General features: G+C 36.5%; 1 protein-coding gene across 2 annotated transcripts in view; it reads right to left on the bottom strand.

Moving 5' to 3' along the window:
• The window catches only part of LOC117215726 (tyrosine-protein kinase transmembrane receptor Ror), a 351,580-nt gene that overhangs the window by 24,469 nt on the left and 304,603 nt on the right, over nucleotides 1-22,508 (bottom strand). The gene's annotated exons all lie outside the window — the stretch shown is intronic.

The following is a 22,508-nucleotide window of genomic DNA, read 5'->3' on the forward strand; positions in this document are numbered from 1 at the left end:
ATTTCATTTACTTGCGTTGCATTACTATCGTGATTCGATGAGAAGGATTAATTTTAGAAATGGAGTTCGTTCTTGTTTCGGATGTTTGGTTTTTTGCATGTCGCGAGAATAGGTCCCATAGATTGGGTATTTGGCATTTACGTTTTTTGAGTATTCACAGTTTACTGGTACCGTGTTTCCTCTTTTTACGTTTATGGTATTCGCTGTCCAATGGTATTCATTATTAATTTAATGAACGACGTATTCAAATAACAGTTAGTTATACGAGTTAACATTCCACAGCTGTATTTCTGCACTCGGAATACGATGGTCGTTGTTATTCGCAATTTATATGACATGTCTACGTCACTTATAATCCGTGAATAGCAGAGAGCAGAAATATTTTCTCGATTACATACACGGCAGGTGGCCTGCAACTTTTATCTTATCACGAACAAAGTTACGATCTGTATGCGTTTCGTCATCTAGTCTCGATTATTATTGCTTCGCGGGCCGATATCCGTAGCTATTTATGCGTATTCGTTATCAAGGCACGAAATAAACTGTAATACTATTATGGGATGGCGTAAAACGCGTCGTGGGACACGTATTTTCAATGAACGGGGCTGCACTTTAACTCCCGTTTTATTAACGCCCGTGTCACCGTCGCGTGTACATGCGGAATTATTGAAACGAAATGGAATTTCGTCGAGCCCCTGTCAATAGCTATTCCAAACGTGTGCCTTTGCTGAACGCCGCCCTTTAATTGCACTATTAATCGACCGCCGTGCGAGCTTTCTGTGAATCGCAAACGATACCTTCCATCTCGTTCCCACCCACACCACGTTCTCGTTTCCAGTTTTTCGTTTCCGAATCTTTGATGCTTTTTTCGACGAAGCAAACCTGTTTATCCGTTACAAACTGGTTCATCGAAGAGCTGCTCAATGGAATTTGAGATTTCATTCTGTTGCGACGATTAATTAATCGATTCGTCAAGTATCTATTTCATTCAGTTGTATAGATGTTACGTGGAAGTTGGTTATCGTAAGTCAGAGATCTGCTATCGTTTGATTATTCGCGTTATTTATTGGCAAAGCGTGTACGTGATCGTAAGAGGCGAAAGACGCGGTGAAGGCCAAATGTTTCAACTTATCTTTAACCCTTTGCACTGCGAATTTTATTTCACTTTCGTTACCAGCAGCTCCCAATGCCTTTAAGTGTTTTATTTGAAATTTACTTTAACTAAAAAATAAGCTTAATTAATAAGCAAATTCGCTTAAATACCAGTTTTATTCACACTATTGTTGTATTTTGTAATTTTTAAATGTACGATATATCTTGAAACAATTTCCAGCATGCAATCCTGGTTTTCTTTTGTACGTTTCACAAAAAAGGTGGGATTGAAAGAATGTCGGGTGAGACTCGACAAAGGAGCTCCTAAGATAAAAACTGATGTCGACATAGGAGTGCAAAGGGTTAAAATGAAAGAGGATTTTAGAAAACTTGTTAAAATTCATCTTGTTTGCCGTTTCGATCCCCTGATTTCTTCCAATTAATCTTTTCATGCAGAAAATTATCTGCTCGAACAAAGAAGAAAAGAAAAGAGAAATGAGAAAGAAAAATAATCTGGGTGGTCAGGTATTTTCAACCGACAATGTACGCGTTCTCTGAGCGGAGAGTGGCATCAAAGATCGTGTATAATTTGTTAAAGTGCCCCCGGGAAATTTCTGTCTTGCACGAAGATACCTGTGAAGCCGAACGCGACACCGCGATACGTGAAACCACGATGTGCATCTACACCTGCCTGGCTGAGCAAGACTAATATCCCTGCTTATTGTTTAGATGTGCCCACGGCTTCCCACTCGTCCCGGTATCCATTTCACGCACCGCGGAGCGGTAAAATCTCGCGTCCACCGTTGCAACTCTCTGCCCTTTAACGAACCGTTACGTGAAAATACGACGACGCCCGGTCATCGCCTCTTGCTAACCGTGAGTAACCTACGATCCTCTTTTCTCTTTTCGTCTCTTCACCTTTTCCCCTCTAGCCTTTGGATCGTATATACGATCGCGATCGCTACCTCTTCGTTCCTGTTCGTTACCGTATCCCGTTCCCCTGGATTTCTACAACGAGATTGTAATTGGAGGTTCGTTTGCTGACGTCGTGAACGGAGACTCGTTTCAATTACGCGTTTTTATCCTCGCGTCGTTCAGTGTGCTCGTTTTTCTTTCAAGCCAGCTATTCTCATTTGGCAGGATTAAGAAATTAATTTTTTTCTATTACGTGTTGACCTGCATATAAACTTTAAGGTCAATTTACATTACACGGTATGGACTGTCACGTACCGATACCGCCACGACAGAAGATTGAAACATGCGTGTTAGATGAGACCGTTCACGCTATCTGTCATCCAGCCGAACGTTTCGTCATTCATACGGAGAATGTTTCGGTGGATCGTGACAGAAAGTGTTGCAGCTGATCTGTCAATGTGAATGAAGAGACGACAGAAAACGGATTCGGCAAAAGATAGATCGATAGAAATTAATTGAAATCGTTAAGTTAAAAAGCAAAGGTTCGATCGATATAGGCAAATGGAAAAATATTTTTCCAACTTCTACTTCTTCATTTTCTTTTTCTTTTCTTCTTTTTATGGGATATATTCAAATCTGGAATTGTTTATTTCTTTTCGCTCTAACTTTCTATTATAGCGATATAACAGGCAATCCTAACGCCTCTGCTTAAAGCGTTCATTTTTCACGCTACGAATGATAACAGTGACAAATCAACGTGTCAATATGTACACGAGACGAGACTGTCTGTAAAAACATTCCTATGGAAACCATATAGATAGTATATACGGGAAATATTTTCACCTAAAACAGGCTGTACGATATATCAACCATAAGGTTAGAAATCAAAGCATTCAAGCGAGGCGTTCACGCGAGCGAAAACTGCGGCATCAATTTCACGGCGGATGTTTGCGTTTGGTTTCCGTGGCACGATTGGAGCTTTGCAGAAAGCGCGGCCAGATAGTAGACGATGAAGATTCATGCGAGATTACGCGAAACGCGAATTGTTAAGTCCTTTAAGCCGGGCTTTCCGGAAGGGGGTGAGGTGAGATGGCAGCCCTGGTAGCTACCTCGAGCCACGTGAAATCTATACGCGTTTATGGACGATTATGTAGCCCCGAGTTTCCGGTTTACGTGTGCGAAAAATTGATCCGAGGCACACGATAACGCGTATTTGCTCCGACATTGGTGGGACGAATGTGTAAATTGCAAATTTGTTGAAAATATCGCACGGTCGAAATCGCGAACCGATTGCTCGCGTCCGATTTTCACGGATGAAAAATGGCTCGGTGAATCGCGCAATTTTATGAAACACGTTCCAACGAAACGCGAGCGAAATTTAATATTTCCTTTTTTAAATTTTACTATTTAATTTTCGTTCGAATATCTGCCGCCGATATTAAATTGGCTACACGATTCGCGTCGGTTTTTTAGCACGTACCGGCGAAGAACATATTTATGTTTTATTATCCGCGTGTCTTTCGCCCGGTTTTATTTTTTGTTTCCTTTTATATTGTTCCGGTTCTGCGCGTTTTTATACAATCGTATTGTTTCGTCGTTATAAGGTGATATAAAGCTTGGCCATTTTATAAAGCTTTTTTTTGTAAAATAAACTATTATTCATATTGTTTCATATTGTTACGGTGTAACGAATTTCTTTCTTTCTATTGTAAACGTTTTTTTTATAAAATAAGCTATTGTTCGTACTATTTCATTGATAGCGAATATTATGTTCTTTCATGAGATTGTGTTCTTTCTCTCTTTTGCAAAGTTATGTTATATTATTTTTCGTGATTTATACAAGTGTTTTTGACGCGTTTTCTTATTAATTATCTTTTCATATTTTTTTGATATTTTTTTAATCAATTAAAATACTTTAATTTGATTTTCGTTCAAAGTCATAATCGCGAATTGCAGAAATAATATAGAGATATGAAATGCCTTTCTATTGTTCATTAAACAATGCCTTCGTGTTATTTAGAATACTGTTCGTACGAAATAATGAGCGAAATGAAATCCGTACTTGTTAAATTCATATTACATTTTGCAGAATCGTTAGCAAATATCTGGCAAAATTTTCTCTTGCTTCATCAAATCGGAAACATTTTATTCCATCAAAATTTCATATTATCCTGCCTGTTTTATATTACACTGGAGAACAAATTTTTAATTAACTTTCTGTTTCATTTTACCCTTTTTCACGAATATTTTCATTATGAGGAATATTCTTTTCAACTCTCCGATGTACAAGCTGCTTTTTCGAAATTTATCATATATTAAATGTTCAGCAGTTATCATCACTATATTTCTAAATAACATTGAACCGGGACATTTCTACCTTTACGTTCACGATGTGTGTTCACCGTTTCTCGAACTCGTAACTGAGAATTTAAAAAATAAATTGTTTCGTTTTAAATTACTGAAACATAGAAGATCAAAATTTCGATCGATCTTGTTATTAAACGAAAGATTAGAATATTTGAATTAAAATATCTTCCTTTTGATAAAAATGAGATTGATGCAACGCTATGTACTGTAATTAAATTACATCTCGTCAATGATAAGCAAGTATCGCATACTTTTGAGCAGTAGTTATCCTTTTTCCAATTTATTGTTTACATCTATATATTTAAATGTAAATTTCTATATTATTGAAATATATATATGTCGGGTTATCATTAGGATTTAAGGCGCGTAATGATTCTTCGTTTGAATTAGCCATTGTTTTACGAAACAGAGAATATATTTACGCGAATAAACAAGATTTTACAAAAATATTATGAATAATGAGTTTAATAAATGATAAGATTAACAAACGATAAGTTTAACTAATAATTAGATTAAAGAATAATAAGTTTAACGAACAATAAGAGGAACGAATAATATGTCTTACGAATAATAAATTTAACGAATAATGAGATTAACGATTGATAGGTTTTACGAATAATGAATTTAATTAACGCTATTAACAATGTTCCGGGGTTCAAACGAATCCACGGTCAACGGGATAACTCTTTACTATGCGTAGAATAATTTTAAACACAAAAATACGATTGCTGAGACACTCGGTAAATTGCTCGATGTATCACTTTCCAAGGCGATCACACGAATGAATATCTGATGAAAATCTTTTTCGCTATACGACTGCATTTGTTTGTTATATGCTCGCTGGAGGCATCGAGAAGGTTCCAATCGTCGTTGCTAGGCAGTTTCTGTCAAAAGTTTGTTGTATACTCTTTGGAAACATCGAGAAAGATCCAAACGCCGTTACTAGGCAGTTTCTGTCTGGAGATTGATTCCTAATACAACGTGTGTCCCATTATATCGACATCTCTAAAGTACAATTCTATGTGATTTCTAGGGAGAACAATACAACCGATCCACACCTTCGTCAGGCAAAACGTTTATCCCGTGACCGTGGCTACGTTCAGCGACCAGTTGTCACCTCGAACCCACTTTCGCTTTCACAAATATCAAATAATTACAAATGACAATTGCTTAATTACAGTTATGATAAAATCTAGGCTAAAGCATTAGAAGGCTTCCTCAAAATTGCAAAGGGAAGGCTCCGGTTTTCCTTTCATCTCCGACATATAAATATATATTTAAATTTATAATTATACATATAATATATAAATATATTTATATATATACTTATATACAACAAAATCAATTTTTCACAATTTTTTAACAAAACTTCGCAATATTTCCCAAAATTTTATTACTTTTAACAAAATGTTTCAAATTACCGTAATAAATACGCGTTCCGCGTACATTCGTGAGTGTTTATAGATGTTTGTAAATGTTTGTGAGTTTAATGAATAGGCTGATAGCGACACCAAGAGAATTATATCAGGTTGCACCCGTTGCCAGAGAATCGCGACAGGGAAAGGATCGAAATCATGGAAACGAGCCCGCAGCCGAGCGATAACCAGCGGATCTGTTTTATTTTTATAAGTGTCTCGCTTAATACGGCCTCCTTTGACAGTCTGTAGGCGGTAGACGCGTTAATGTAAAACATGGGCGTTTTTGTTCCAACGGCTTTGAGGGAGACATTATTCAAACTACAAAAGTTTTCATGGTTTTCATTTTCGAGGTCCGTGCCTCTTTCTCGATAAAACAGATAAAAATATTTCTCGTATATATTTTTCTTATTTGCTTTTGGAAATTATCGACGAGTTAATTAAAGACAATTTTTCCCTGAAATATAGTGTCTTTGTTTAACTTAGCATGGTAATAAAATATATCTATAAAGTTTTTTAAGCTAGTAAGGATTCCTAGAAGTAAAATTATTAATCTCGACTGTTCCGCAGATATTTTAATTAGAATGAAAAGAATATGGTAGTTTCTAAGATCTACGTGTTTTTATTTTTAACGCAATCGATAATTTATGTTTGTTTTAATATCTATGAATTAAAAAGTAGACTTTCTAGTTTAAAAACAATTTTTTCATAGTATTTTATTATCGTAGATGATCTTTCAAACATTATACAGGATATAAAATGCGTAAGCAGTATGTAAACTCTATGTAAACAATTCCATATATCCACGTATTCTGATATTACATTCTTTTTATTCCAATTTTCAATTATTTTCAAAGAATCATATTATCGATTTCAATAATCAACAACAATTTATCTGCAGATAAATATTTTCCACGAAGCTTAAAAAGGAATCTCGAAGGAAACGAATGAACGAATTTCCTCTAAATAAAACCCACAGTCTTCCTTCTCGGCCCAAAATAAAACACGTAAAATCGAGTGGCTATTTCACGCTTATTATTTCCCATTACATCTACCTTCGATCCAAAACAGCATCCTCGAAAAGTGTACCACGCGTTGCCGGATAAATGGCCAATCGTTAGTGGTGATTCTTGTCCGAAGATTACGGTGGTCCGAGGGCAGAGCATTAGCGCGTTATCAGTGCAATTTATAAAGTGAAACTTGGAATTATAGATCGTATACGATACGCTCGAGCGAACCAGGCAGGTAACCGAGCGCCTTAATAGGATAGTATCGAGTGGTTGCCACGATATTATTCTTTGCCACGTTTGATTACCATCGATTTGCATTAATCGCTGCCGATATTCAATGCAGTTTACCGGTGTATCGTGATTAATTCGAAATCCTCTGTATCTTGTTTCCGATTCCAAACGACCCCGAAAAAGTAATTTTGCTAATTATTTGCCACGGGGTTCATTTTATCGATTTCAACGATCTTAGGTCCTCTCGCGCGCAGTAGGCTATTATCAGTAAAATTTGACAAGTCACGAACTACCAATATCAATGAATCTAGAATACCAGTAACAAGCTTGATGATAGCGAAAAATTATATTGTACAAGTGAGTGTTTTTCGAGTCATCGATTAGCCTTAGTCGGTCCCTAATTGTTTCCATATTCGATACAGTTTAATTAATTCAAAATTCTCTATGTCGTATTGAGGAACGTTCACGGAAAAGACATTCTGGCAATTATTTGCTATAACATTCATTTGATCGATTTCAATGATTCTTTGATCTAATCCTGGTTCCTCTTGCACAGTTGGATTAATATTATTGGTAAAATTTTACAAGGCACGAACTACGAATTACCAATACCTGTCAATGTCTTGAACGTCACTAACAAGCTTGATAACAAAGAAAAATGATCTTTCACAAGTATTTAGAACGTTTCAGTCATTTTACTTACGTTTTATTACGTTATATATTACGTTTACCTTGGAAACATAAGAATCTCAACAAAAAATAAACGATGCACACCCTATTGCAGATAATTAGCGAAATTTTTCCTAAGATCGAAAACGTTTCAAACAACACGGTTGAACGCGAACCTGTCGATTCTTCGGGCACTAATTACGATAGGTCCAGGATCCTTGCGGTGTCTCGAGTGTTTAGGTGTGCAGCTAGATATCTGGAGTGTAATTTCACGCTCGTTGGGAAACGGAGAAGGGTGGAGAAGTGTAGGCTGGAAGAGAGAGAGAGAAAGAGAGAAGAACGGAGAAACGTGCGGTTGAAATCGAGTGCTTTCACGAGTCGAACCTCTCGACCGAAGGAAAAAGAGTTCTTGCGGTCGTCTTTAAATCGTGCGGCGGGGAACAAGTTCGAAAGCGAAGTTACATCGAAGTTAGGAACAAGTCCCTGACAGTTCTCGACGGTTTGTTAACCGATATTGTGCGGCTAGTCACGCTGCGCTTGCTGCCCGTCGAGAGAGCCTTTTCCAATTGAATCGTAAACAGTTCCCGCTTTAAAGAACTTTGCTCCACCCTCACCTGGTTCGAACGGTACTGAATTTCGATATGATCTACGTTTCACTTCCGTCCAGTGCAATGTATTGGCGCGACCACGTGTCGAGAAAGCGGAGTTTGACTCACCAACAATTCGGATAATATTGTTCGAAAGTTTGCACGTTTTTGAAAGTGCATAGATGGCGAGCGGTTGAGAGTTAAAATGGTTACATACTCTGACGATGTTTATTATCCTGTTTTTATAGCTTGATGGTTTATAGAATTTTAATATTGGATCGTGTAATAGTAACGAGTCTATTCGCCTTTAGACTTTAGTTATGGAAACGTTATTACATACTTACGTTAGTAGCAATAAGCAAACCAATAAATGAACAGAATAGATGCACAAAAATCTGTAGAAGAGTTGAAATGTTTTAAGCGAGCATTTTGGAAAACGTTCTCAAAAGTATTTTTTAAAATTAGGAAGAAGCTATTTTATCTGCTTGATTAGGTAGAATACATTGAATTTAAAGCGATATTGAATAAAAAGAAGATACGTTAAAAAGTAATGTAAAATATTATAGGTAAAAGATAAATTATTATTGTATTCTGTATAATTTCGTTTAAATTTACTTAAATTTATCAGAAATACGTAAACATTCCCGGTTTACTAATAATATTACCAGCGTTATACGTATACATCAAGAAACTTTATTAGCCAGCCTATCCTTTATTCTTTACAGTTAGACGCATACTATATATCGAGCTGAAACATGTGATCAATATTCCCACATATCCGACGATACTCCCATTTTAAGCTCTTTTCATTACACGCAAGCACAGACGAACGCTTATAATCCGAGTACTTAGTACGTACGTGCGATACTTTGTCCTGCAGCGCTAATGAACGATCAATACGATCGCAAAAGGGGAGAAAAGTTGGACGATTTACCGTGTCCACGCGAGTCCTCGGAAAAAAAGGACGAAGGGTATCCGAGCGGCATTAACGCGCCAAGTAGCGTAATACCGGTTATAAATTTTGATCGAACGAGATAAGCAGCCGTGGGTGCCACTATTAAAACACGCATCGCATCGCGGAAGCTAATTAAGATAAGGCGGAATATTATTAAGATTTAAGTTACATTCGGAACATTCGAGCCCGCAGTTCCGTGGCCATGGATACGCCCCTGGTATTCAGGTTTTACCAGTGCGGTTATCCGAAATTATCCTTGCAACCCCTCCGGCCTGGGGGCGCGTTGTGTGTTTCGTGTGCATTAAATGTACATGGAACAGATGCCCCCGATCCCCCACACGCACGCACACGCACACCTGCGGGCGAACGCTGCGGTTTCGTGTTGTTACAGCTACAGCTCGATTCAAGAGTTACATGTACGATATATACCCTCTGATCTTTATGCATGAACGATACATATACGGAAGTTTCGTCATTCTGTGAAGAATCAGTTTAATCGATGACGATACGATTTATATGTATATATTAGTATATCGTATAATTTTATCGTATAATTTTCATTTTTATTCTATCGTAGAATTTATATTGTGTTATTATATAGCCGAATTTAGATACACTGATCGAATACTTTTGCGAGTAACTGTACATACCATTTGCTAACTATCAAAAAGAAGGAAGGGATACCAAAGAAAGAATAAGATGTGCGCGACATGTAGGTCGATCAAGGAGGAACGCAAGCTCTAGACGCGAGACATACGGCGAAGATCGAGCTTATCTGGAATCGCGGGTTCAGTCACGCCTGCCTCGAAGATGCTTTTATGCCTCGGGCACGGCTTTAACTTTATGCGAAAGTTGGCCGAAGCTCGAACCTCCAGCTCCAGCTGCAAGCTTCAATTTCACCGTGGACGTGCTTAACGAGAGGTATCTTGGTTTAATGATACGCCAGACGGGCCGTCTCTAATTATACGCCTCGAAATTTGTTAAGGAATTTATCGGCAAACTTTCCGGGGAGACCGTCTCGCTAGCTTGTTTCGCTGTTTGTTGTATTTACTGATCTTTTTATGGACAACCTTTTTATACTTCCAGAGGAATTTGTCACTCGCGCGTTTGGGAAAATAGCATTTTTTCCCAGCTAGCGCATTCCATTTTCAACATTCCTTTTATTAGTAAATCTCTTTTCATTAACGTGCTCGACCGGCAAATCGCAAGTTGCAAGTGCATCAGGAAACTTGCTAGTCGAAGTTTCCGTTTCATAGCAAGTACGGAGTTTCCAGGTAAGCTACTTAATCGTGGTTGACTGTAAATCGTAGGTGGTTGCAGCGTAGCCGATATTTCGTAGATAGGTATTACTCGCGGCCTGGGAAATGTATTTCGTAACGAGCATTGTTGCATTTCACGGCTACGATGTCTCGTAAATTACACGATTTCCCTGAGTCGTCGCTGATAACTGCTACTCGCTTCGTCGCGTCTAACGAAAATGCTTCGCGATCGCGGCGGACCACACTCCAATCGGTTTGTTACAATTTGTGTCTGGTTAACGAACCTTCCTACATTCTTCAAATTCTCATAATTTCTACCTTGTTTTTGTTTTAACAAATAAACGTATTGTTGCACGGGTGATGATTATCTTCCTTCGTGATTATCATTTATTTACAGTAACGACAATTAATTTATTTCACAATGTACATTATAGCAGGGCGCAATTCAAAATGCGTGTGTTTTCGGTACAAAATTCCAGGATCGACTGTTCTTTCGACCTCACGAAGGTATTTGAACACAGAGAATAGCTATGAATATATTATGTGCATTATACGAAACTGTTTGAAATTTCCTTAGCATCGTAACGAGGCACGACTATCGTGATTATAATACTAAAATTTGTAGTAAATAAAACCAATCGAATATTGTATATAGAAGTTACAAGACAGATAGGTTTACAATTTAAAAAAGGAATTTGTATATAATATAAAATATTAGTAGGGGAAGTTCCTCAAGTGCCGGACGCTTAGGCTTTCTCTTAAATAAATGAAAAAATATATATTTTATTCTTCTTATTCCGCGTTCTTCGTAAGTTAACGTAATTCTTAATATAATTTCCAGAAATCACAAATATAATCGTTAGAACACCCGGAGATATCGACACAATCCTCGTGTCTCCATTTTTCACAGTTCGAACAATGAATCCAATCTTTCTCCCTTGCTTTCCAAACAAACTACATACAAAACTTATTTTCTTTCTTATACCAAACATTCCATCATTTCCCAATTTTTACCAAAAAATCTTTTACCTCGCAGTAAGCTTAGCCTCTCGGTATCTACTCTTTCACGTTATAAAATCTTATGGAAACATTAAATTAATCTACTTCATCAAACAAATTTTTCACCGAAAAATTTTCCACCCCAATGTAATCTTCGCATCTGGATTTCTCCAGAATTACAAAAGCTATCGAACCGGCGTATCTCGAGGTGTATTACTTTGGCTCATTGTATCATCGTGCACGATTCGGTATCGCGAATCGAAACTTGCTTCATTTCCCTCCTCTCTCTCTCTCTCTGCCTGGCATACTAAATAACCCTACGAAATCACGTTGGAATCGGGTGTGGAGGCTTTTCACCAAGGTCTGTGGCACATCCTCTTTCACGTTGCAGCTGCTGCAACGATAGAATCTTGCCCTCTACCACGTGAATACGTATGTATGTACGTCTCTTATCTGTATATGATTACACGGCTGTGTAGTTTGAAACTGCTTCTCTCCAACTTGCTTCACTGCCCTCACCAGAGTTTCTGCTAGTTCACCTTCTCTCCCACCCTCTCTCTCTCTCTTTCTCTCTTTATTTCTCCCTATCGTTTTTCTCACCCTTTTGTCTTTCTCGTGTTCTTCGATCGAGGACCTTCGCTCCTTTCTGTTTTCTTTCTTGATCGTGCCACGTACGTATATGTTTTTATCTTGTTAACCAGAGAATCGCGTGGATTTTAATGAAACACGTAGGTGGGAATGGAAGGAAAAATACGTAGGGCTGAGCTTGATCGTGTGATTAGATAGTCGATGAAGTAATTTGCGAAGCATGGCGTTGGCGAGTTGTTTTTGTTTCGTGTTCGGGGTGGAGCGCGTGTTTTATCGCCTTCGAGAGTAGGTACGGGGAGAATGATGTTTATCGGATGATGAAGATGTATTGCGACGTAGTTTGCAGATTTTTTGGTACTTCTACGTTTGATAAAGTAGAATTTGTAGCATAAAGGTTTCATTGCTTTTCATTGCTAAGGAAATATGATGGAAATTGACTTTACTAAATGATGATGTATAGTATACAGTGGTTTGTAAATTTGTTCGTAGCTTTATGTATATATATATACAATATGTAGAAAGATTAGCCAAAATCTGCAACCTTTCTATAAAGTTTCATTGTTTTACCTGAAAAGTGCTGAAATTCCAGGTTATTAAACGACGAAGATTTATACAGCTTTTTTGAAATTCTGCATCAGTTTTGTTTGGTTATGAAAATTTCGTGGAGCGAAAGTCATATTATCCTTCCTAAAAGCTTACTGAAAATTGAATTTATTACAGGATGAACACGTATACAAAGTTTTAAAAATTTTGCATCCGCTTTATGTTTGATTATGGAGATTTCATTGGCTTTTTTCAAAAGTAGCTGAAAATTGAATTTGTTAGGCGACGAATATATACCTATTCAGCGTTTTTTTTTTTTTAATTTTCATCAGCTTTAAGATCAGGTTATTAAAAATTTGTGGAGCGAAAGTTTCATCAACATTTAGAAGTAACGAGTGCTGGGGATCTAGTTGTTCTAGTACAACTTTGAATATAAAGTTCCTTTACTGTATAAAATACAATAAATAAATTATACAGAGAATTAATAGATTGCTTTTAAAAAATTCAAAGTTATATTTATCAAATAACCAAAATATAATTTTCACTGCATGAGGTTTTTTCAAAATTTTGCAATAATTGAATATTGAACGGTAAAAATCTTGTAAACTTTATATTTAATCCATTTTTCTCAGCCTTACAATTTTTCTTGTCTACGCTTTCTGAAAGCTACATGTGTTTGCATTTACTCGTGAATTCTGCTCTTTCATTTCTAACAACGACTCTTTCTTCGTAAAATTTCCTTTGTCGGTGATATTCTTGCCGAAATACATTTCCTTTCTTTCAATTTTTTATCACGTCTCGGATAATACATTTTTCGTTCTTTAATCTGCTTTCTTTCTCCAGGTGTTTCGTCACCTCGATGATAAATCTTGTGAAGTTTAAATAAATTTTATTTCGCCTATCTTTCGTGTTGATCGAGTTTTAATGCCGTCCTTCTTTCACAGCTTTTTCTCGAGTCCCTTCATTTGGATAGTCACTTTGTTCCAGGCGTTTTTCTAGTTTCTCTTTTCTTCGTTCTTTGTGAGCTTCGCTGTGTGAACTTCCTTTCCATGGCTTTCCTCCCTTATTTCGTGGTTAGTCTTCCCGTGAATCTCCTCGCTCGATTCTTTCTGTTGACTGTCAGGAAACCTTTCTCTCTATGAGTTGTTGCATTTAGCCTCTGCAAATCTTCTTCTATGTGAATCTCTTTCTATCGAGTCTCTGTATCTTTTACATTCAGAATCCCTTTATGTTTCACATATTCAAAGTTCACCTTAAAATTTCTCTAATTTATTCAAGATTAACCAAACGATATCCAATTATATATTCTTAAATTAACAAAATCTAATTTAATTAATTTTATTAATTAATTAATAACAAATAATTAAATTACAAAATCATAATTCTTCACCCTGCTGCGTTCTTTCAACCATTACCGACCCAATTTTATTTTTCTACCATTAAAAATATCTTCAGCTTAAACGGAATATGAGAAAAATTCTTCCTGAAATGCATGCTTTCTCGCTTTAGTTTTACGTTGAACGTCTTCTTGAAACATCATAAATGCTTTTCATTTGCTGGAATGAGAGCAAGATTGAAATATAAAACTTAGAAGACCGCAGCAGGGCTAAGAGTCCTTCATGTTATTGAAATGAATAAAACGTCATCCAAGAATAATCTTCTCGAATGGCAAAACTTTCGACAGAGATTTTTATTCGAAGTTCCGTTTCACCTTCTCCTTATCGATCTTCCTGCACTGTTTTAAAATTCCGCGTACCAAGTCCCTCTTCTCTCTGTTTGAATTTCTCTCCATTAAAATTTCTCCCTCCCACTCTCCCTCTATCTGTCCCGCTTTCAACTTTGTGTTCATCAGCTTGTCCGTAAATCGAACTGCCTTTGAGCAAGGAGTGCAACGCGAGCAGAAACGCGCATTCACCGTGGTACCGTTAATGCGTTCACCGGACGCGACTGTCTTCGGTGACAGGCGAACTTTTTCGATTATTCCCGGTGTATTGGTTTTTCGCGCCGTATTCATGATCTTATTGCAAGAATGCAGGGGATGGTTGCGCAGCACGCGACCGCGGAAAATTTCATCGCGCGACCTCGAGTTATAATGCCGTTGATAATGAACGCGTCGTCGCTGAACGAAATTTGTTTGCGGTGAACGCTGTTTCAGTTAATGTGTTTTGTTGTATGGTGTGATTAATGTTTAACGAAATTCTATGGAAGTAGTTTGCAGAATGTTGATTGCTTACCGGGTAGATCGCAATGTACGTGCATACTCTTTACAGTTTTGTACATTTAAAGTTGCGATTTGTACATTGTACATTCGTATTAATATTTGCAGACAGCGCTATCTCTGTATTTGTTGCCTCATATGAAAGAGGATGATTTAAATATCGTGCTGCTTGTTCTACATAGATTGAGAACATAGATCATTCGTTGTAACTTAACGTAAACAATTTTTCCCTGACAATAAAATTAAATTTGTACAATTTAATTTTCAACAAACAAGAAGCTTTCCTCCTCGTTTCTTAAATTGCATGCGGTCTTCTTTATATTTTTTAACGATCTCTGCTGCAATTAATAAATTTTACCATTTTCTCTATGATAAATTACAAGTTGCTTTTTTATCAAAACTAATACTCTCCCCTTTTCGTAACTTGATAAATTTCTTAAAAATATTGGCTGATTGCGCAAAATAATTATACGAAATAAATCTATTTCGCAGTTCGAACTGTTTCTATGAATTTGCTCGAACGCAAATGAGTGTCCGAATATTAAACTGAAGTAAATTTTTGTTAAAAATCGCTTGTACAATTAAACGTTATCGATAGAACGAAATGGTTTACGTATTTTCAAGAAACAATAAATGATTTATATCTTCGTAGAATAAGCAACACGATATTTAAATTGTCCCCTCTTGTACGGAACAACGAATACAAAGATACTGTCATGTTCATACATTTTTTTATTAAAATACATTTTTCTTAAAAATCGGCAGTGTATCGATCACAGCGAATATTTACGTCTCGAAACATTTCCATTGAGAAAGAATCAGAGTCACATTTTCTACTTTACTATCTATCGATTAATCAATCATCCCTGTCACAAACGAGGCCATTTGCAACGAGAAAAGATCGAGACATCGAGAACTGTCTCCGTCATGGTGGAGAACGATTTTCCGTGGGTGAGGGAACCTTTTCAATTATTTCCGCGAAAATAGGCGGATCAAAGTTGCCAGCTGGCCTGGTCGGATTAATAATTCCAGAATTAATTAAAATTCGGCTAGAATGCCGTCGAAATAAGGGGCAGCGAAGCGAGAGTATCCGTCCGCCGGAATCGATATTAACCAGGACGGGTATAATTGTGAATTAATCGAATCAGCCGTAAAACGCGATCCTTCAAATTCGCTGAATATCATTTCCAAATCATCGAGGAGTATATCTACACGCTCCACCGACCGATGCAACTCGAAAAATATGCCGAAAAATTGGCGGTTCTACAGGGTTCTTTAGAATCATGAAAAATGATAAAAGTTGTACTTGATCACATTTTACGACTATTATTCATATCCCGTAGAAAATTGATTTACGAAATGTATTACAGCAGAATTTCGTTCGTTCTTTAACTCGAATAAATTTCAATATCTATTCGGCCTTTGATACAAGAATTCATAGCTGAAGGCGAATTTAGACTTTAACACTTTGATGTGTATGCGAGTGATTCATCCATGCTGGGAGGTGTAAACTTTTCTTGCTAGAATTGCCCTTGCGGATTTTCGATCACGTTCAGATCAGAACCCAATGTTGTTCATGGTAATAATCCTGTTCCGAAATCTTGAAACCATTTTTTTGTAGTGGCGGCTGTGTGAAAACTGTCCCATTGAAAATTTGTCTTTCCGTCTCCTGTTTCCATTATGAAAAGACTATAATTCGGCATGTAACATCTTCTGATATTTTATAGCGTTTAATCTACTCTTTACAAAAGCAATTTCACTTAATATATCCAGGAATGATCAATAGATTTTGGTGATATTGAAGAAATAGTGTGTTTCAGTCCATAATTATTCATAGCAGTATAGTACTCACTGAACGAATAATTTTCTCCGAACTTTCTGAAATTTTCGAGTGAACATCATAATAGTTATGTCTATAATAGCTATAATACGATCATCGTTGAACAGAGTAAAACGATAATTTCTAAAGCAAGAGAAAATACATGAGCTCATAACACCGAAAATGTATGCACTTTTTCAAGTGCGTTACAAAAATTGTTCTTGTTATAAGAAAGAAAGAAAATGAGAAGAAGCAGTTTTAGTTTTCTTTCGTTTTTCTTTCCCACTGCTTGTGTTCGTTTCACAGCCATTTTACCCTTCTCTCGTGCAAATAAAAGAATCGATTGTAAATAATAGAGAACTCGACGCGACTCGGAATTATATGAAAAATTATGGACAGTAACTTGAATATTCATCAACGTTGAACGATGAACGGTGAACGGGGACGGGTCGATCAGCGCGGAAAATTTCGCGAGATTCTCTTTCAATATGCAGAAAACATGAACGCTCGTGGAAGCCGGCGGTGACGCGTAAAATCGAATACAATTATTATGTGGGAAAGTTCTTTCCGTTCGGTGCGATAAATGATCGCTGTTTGTTTCTCTTTTACTCCCTTTTTTACTCTTGTAGTATTATTCTTTTAAATGTAGCGTTCCGTAGTTGCGCGTGCACGGGCCTCGTTTGAATTTGTAAAATTGAAAATTTTGTTCGACTCAAAGCATTTTGCGAGGCTTTTTTACGATAGATGTTGTGTAAAGTATCCTTTCCATTGCAATTGGTTTCATCACTGAATCGTTTAATCATCTGTAAAGAGAACTTTGTTCGCTTCTGTGGAAAAGAGATTGCAATCAATTTCAGACTTTTACCTTGATTTGAAATGCAGAAATTAATAATCGTTTTATTTACAATAATTATTGCATAGAGTAAAATAATTATTATTAGAGAAAAAGGAAATAATAATTCCCAAATAATGTAATGATTATTAAAGGGTTGGTTCGTTGTTTTCGTGTGATAGTAGATTAATAAAGTATTACGGATTTAGTTAACAAATAACAAATCAAGAATAAGAGGAATAAATTAAAAAAAAGGATATATATGTATGTATAATTTTGTACTAGTGGTATCACAGAGGATTGCTTTATAAAAAAAAATCTTAAAATACTTCTAATAACATCCTGATAGGATAATAAATATCTAATTATAATAATGTAGCCACTATTTGTCGCAGCCTACGATATAATATATGATAATCTAAATTGCGTTTTATTACCGCGAAGTCACGGTTTTAAACGTTCCACGCGATACTATAACAAACACGTGAAGGTTCTTTAAAAGATCTCATCCGACAGATTAAAGTAAACACGAGAACTTGGGTGGCAGGGTTTCACGATAACTAAGTGTTCAGCCTCTTCGTTAAAAACTCGATGGCAACGTGGATAAGTGAATTAGGAAAGTGCAGGTCGGACGTCCTTTTAGCGTAGCCATTTACCTTGTCCAATTTTCCCTTCTCTGTGCATGCTACATCATTGTTTCTGCGTAAAAGGTTGGCGAAGAAGGTGTCTGAATATTGTACATTTTTATACTTTGTATGATTATTTTTTAATTTTATTCATATTATAATCATTAGATTTCTATTTTGTATCATCTTAAATATTCCATCTTATCTTTTCCTTTCTTTTTGTTAAAAACTTCAAACATACCTCAAGTCTACTTTTAACCACTAAACTCACCCTTCTATCTTTCCAGATTTCACGACGCTCCTACGTTCAAAAAAAAACCTCATTTCACCGCAAGGAATCAATGTGAGCCACTTACCAACCTCTTCCTAAATTACATGTAATCCAGTTGCCCGCATTTCCAAGGGACGGTACCAGCCCTGAGTTTCGAACACACGTTCCAGTTCCGCCGAATACTTCTTCAACAGAGCGTTACCTCTTCCCATTTAAATCTCCGTCACAGCTGTAGTGGCGCTTTACTTCACGAATCATTACGTTCCACGCCACTTAAACAGGTCAACACCATCCCCCGAAAGCAACACCTTGCCATAAAAGGCCCACTGACGCTCGCGCGCAACGCAAACTCGTTCCGATCGTGTACCAGCGGCAAACAGTTTCGACACGGCTTATTAGGCCCGCCCTGAATAATTGAGCACCGTGTTAATTAACTCGACTTCTCGCCCCTTTTCGAATTAAACATTAGAGAAAGAGAGAAAGAGAGAGAGAGAGGATGATGCGATGAGCGACGTTGATCTCCAACCAAAAACCATCCAACGATTAAGTTCGAAATTGCAAAGTCTTGTTTACATTAAGCAAGTAAATCGACGTTGGCAGTTTGATTACTTCGGGTGATTTTCAATTGCTTTTTTATCTTGTTCTTTCTTATCTATCTATCTTTTTTTATCGACATAAATAAATCTTTGAGATTTGTGGAGATATATAAAAGGATCGTTAACGACATTCTATTTGGCTTAAAATATTTAAAATATTAAAATTGTCCTTTCATTTTTTGTTCTTTTAGTTACATCTACTTATTTATATAGAGCCTCCTTAACTTGTTAACAAGTTAATAGTTTAATGTGCGATATTAAATAACACAATAATACGATATCGTATGTACGATGTTAAATACAAAATCTCTGTGCCATATTTCGCTCAGCAATTAAAGGAACATGCATTTCTGAAAAACTAATACTTTTGAATCGCGTCGTTTGTAAATATAATTAAACCACTATCTATTCTATCCTATTCTATAGTAAATAATTTAATAACAGAAATTCTTCCTATAAAATTTCACCACTCTCTGTTCCATTCTTCTCTTATCATTCGGTTTTCGTCTAGTCGAAAAAAAAGAAAGAAAGAAAGAACAAATAAATAGAAAATGAACATGCTGCCGAAACAAAAATCTCCCAGCAACTTATATCGAGACTGAACTTGTCAAACAAATCATTGCCAGGATTTCCACTGAGGCTCGTATCAACGACGCGTCCTCTCAAAGGATCAAAAACGAGGGGCGCAGTACGGGGGATCGAAACGAGTGGAAAGAACTTCGAATCTTGCCGGATCGGGGAGGAGAGTACTAGCAGAGTTTGACTTGCAGAGTGCTAATATTAAAGTTCCGCGTCGCCAAGGGTTTCCAAGGCTTTGGCCATCGGGTCCATCGAGGGGCGACAAGCGAAGAAACGTTCTCCTCCGTGCATCGGCCCACTCTCGCTGCCGATTAGATTAGAATTTGTTAGGGGTGTCGGCCGGTAACTTCGTCAGAGGAACGCTGTCAGTTTTGTTTCATCGCTGGCGGGCAAGGCAGCGTTTCGAAAGTTCCTCTCGCGCGAAATTCCTCTTCGAGACACCGGGCGAAAACTTTCCGGCTGAATACCGACTTATAAGGGACGACAAGCTCCACGGGGATGAGGCTGAATTAGCCCTGGCATCGGCCTTAATACGCCTTCGAAGCTTGTTTCCTTCGCCCTTCTTCTTCTCATTCTTTCTTGTTTTCTTTTTTTTTTTTTAGGAGAAGGGGGGGACATTTGTGTCTCTGTGGTGGGGAATATGACATTCTTGGGCTTGTCGTTGCGTTGAAAAATTTAGAATAAGGTTGTAATTTGTCCGTTGCTTCATTCGTGTTTACAATCTCAATATAGTTTTGAAGGTACGCGATGAACGTGTTAAGGTGGATTTTGTGAGACTTTTAAGAGATAAATTGGAATTTTTCGTCCTTGGAAAATCGTGTATAATTAACGTTAGGATATACACGATAATTACAATTCTTTCCATGATATACTTTGTTCCATTCTATTCTATAGAAGATTATATAATTGAACAAGAAAAATTCTTCTGATAAAAAAGATTGTCCTTCGAAATAGCACAAAGAGTATCGAAAAACAACACTGAGCTTTCCGTACAGGAAGCAACGTCGTACATTCTGCTCAATTCAATTCTCTGTTCGGAGAATTGAATTCGCGGTACATCTTGCAGCTTCTTTGGGCCGAAAACAATGGTGAGAAGAAACTCTAACAGCCTGGAATTGGAAGAGACTCTTAGCGGTACAGCACGGTTCTTCCAACGTTTCAAGTGTTGGCGACACATCCGTGAAAATAGATTAGAACTTGTTGATGGTGTCGCGTTTGAACTTTGTTGGAAAACGTGGTAGGCCTGTTCTAATTACCACCGTACACGGAAACCGTATACAGGAGCTATTAACACGCAGGTGTGCTGTGAAAGAGATAGTAGAAACGAAAGAGGTTTAATTGCGTTCGTGTTGCTAAAACTTTTTAATTCTCTACTTTTTTTTAGAGAAACGTTGCAAATATTTGGTCACTTTATTTAGAGAATAAACGTCAGGAATCGATAAATGAACATAAATTTTTCAACAGTGTCTAGAAATTGTGTGCTGCAAATTATGTATTACTATACAAAATAATGCAGCGATCGATATAGCGACCAGAGACAGCGTAAATGTAAAGTTTAAATTACAAAATTTTAATTAAAAGCTAATAATAAAATTCATTTTATCTACTGGAAAATAAATAAAAAGCAAACTAAACATTACTATAGAATGTAAAATAAGTAATTATTATATGTATATATATTCTTTGGATAATAAGCGAACACAAGTCTAGAATAAAATTCAGAAAGTATAATATATGTTACGAATTATTGTACAAGAACGATGCGCAGTAGATGTATCATAATAACTAAAAATAGGGTAAAAGATATTTAAAGTTTTTATTGCCTAATTCATTTTGTGCAATATGCACGGAAAGTGTCGATATTTTTCTATTAAACTAATAATTCTGTAAAGTGACGACTTTTGTAAATAAATTGAGGTTTCTCGAGTAAGCACTCGTAAAATTTTGGCAGTAAAGTAAAAGTTAATTGATAAACTGACGGACGTAGGAATTTGCATCTTAGAAAATGGTGTTTTCGTACGTATATAGTTTCATACATCATGAAGGCACTTCATTTGGTTGCAATTCGCTAACTTTGCGTGCAATGTGTTTCAGAAGCAGATGCTTTATGAGTTTACGACTTGTCAGAACGTTTGTAAAGAGCACGAGGAATTTCCCTGCACGTCGCATCCTCGTAAACTTGGTCATGAAATTGCTACTGGGAAATAGTTAAATAAACTTCATTGATGACAGATAAATTCGTACTTATTTTAGCGTTTTCATACGTATGGATTTTTTATAAATATTTCATTCATATAAACATCTTATGATTCAACCCACATAAATATTTGGTACTTCTATAAATTGTTATAACATTTTTATGAATATTTAAATGAGGAAAAGAGAAATCTATGATTTCTGACATCTTCGAAATAAATAAGTAGCTTTAATGTATTACTGTATATGAAAGAAAAATTCTCATATTCATACAATAATATTAGATTTCTCAACGATTAAAATTCAATGAATTCAATGAATTGAATATTATCTCTGAATAAAAAATACACTAATATTGGTGAAATTGTGAAATATCTTTTATCTATTTTTTATATCTACTATATTTTATTGTATTAATGAAAGAAATATTATTTTGATTCGCTATGTGTACAGCAACATGTATTTTTAGAAAATAAATAAAATATCTTGAAATAATTTAAACAATATTCTAATGTTTCAAGTTTTGCCTTATTCGAAACATTGTCCCAAAAAAATGGCCAAAGTCGGCGTTTCGACGTTTTTTTCTCTAAAAGGAATCACTTTGCCCGGGGGAATCAATTTCCCCTCACGTCCTCGCCGAGTAGACGTCAAAAGGGAATTTCGATGAGTCGAATTGACAGCTTTACGATCCTCCGTTAAAGCTTCCTATATTTCGCACGTCTTCGCTCGAGATCACGAAAA

The sequence above is a fragment of the Bombus bifarius genome, unplaced genomic scaffold, assembly GCF_011952205.1.
Source record: "Bombus bifarius isolate JDL3187 unplaced genomic scaffold, Bbif_JDL3187 scf7180000007973, whole genome shotgun sequence".
NCBI classification, from domain to species: domain Eukaryota; kingdom Metazoa; phylum Arthropoda; class Insecta; order Hymenoptera; family Apidae; genus Bombus; species Bombus bifarius.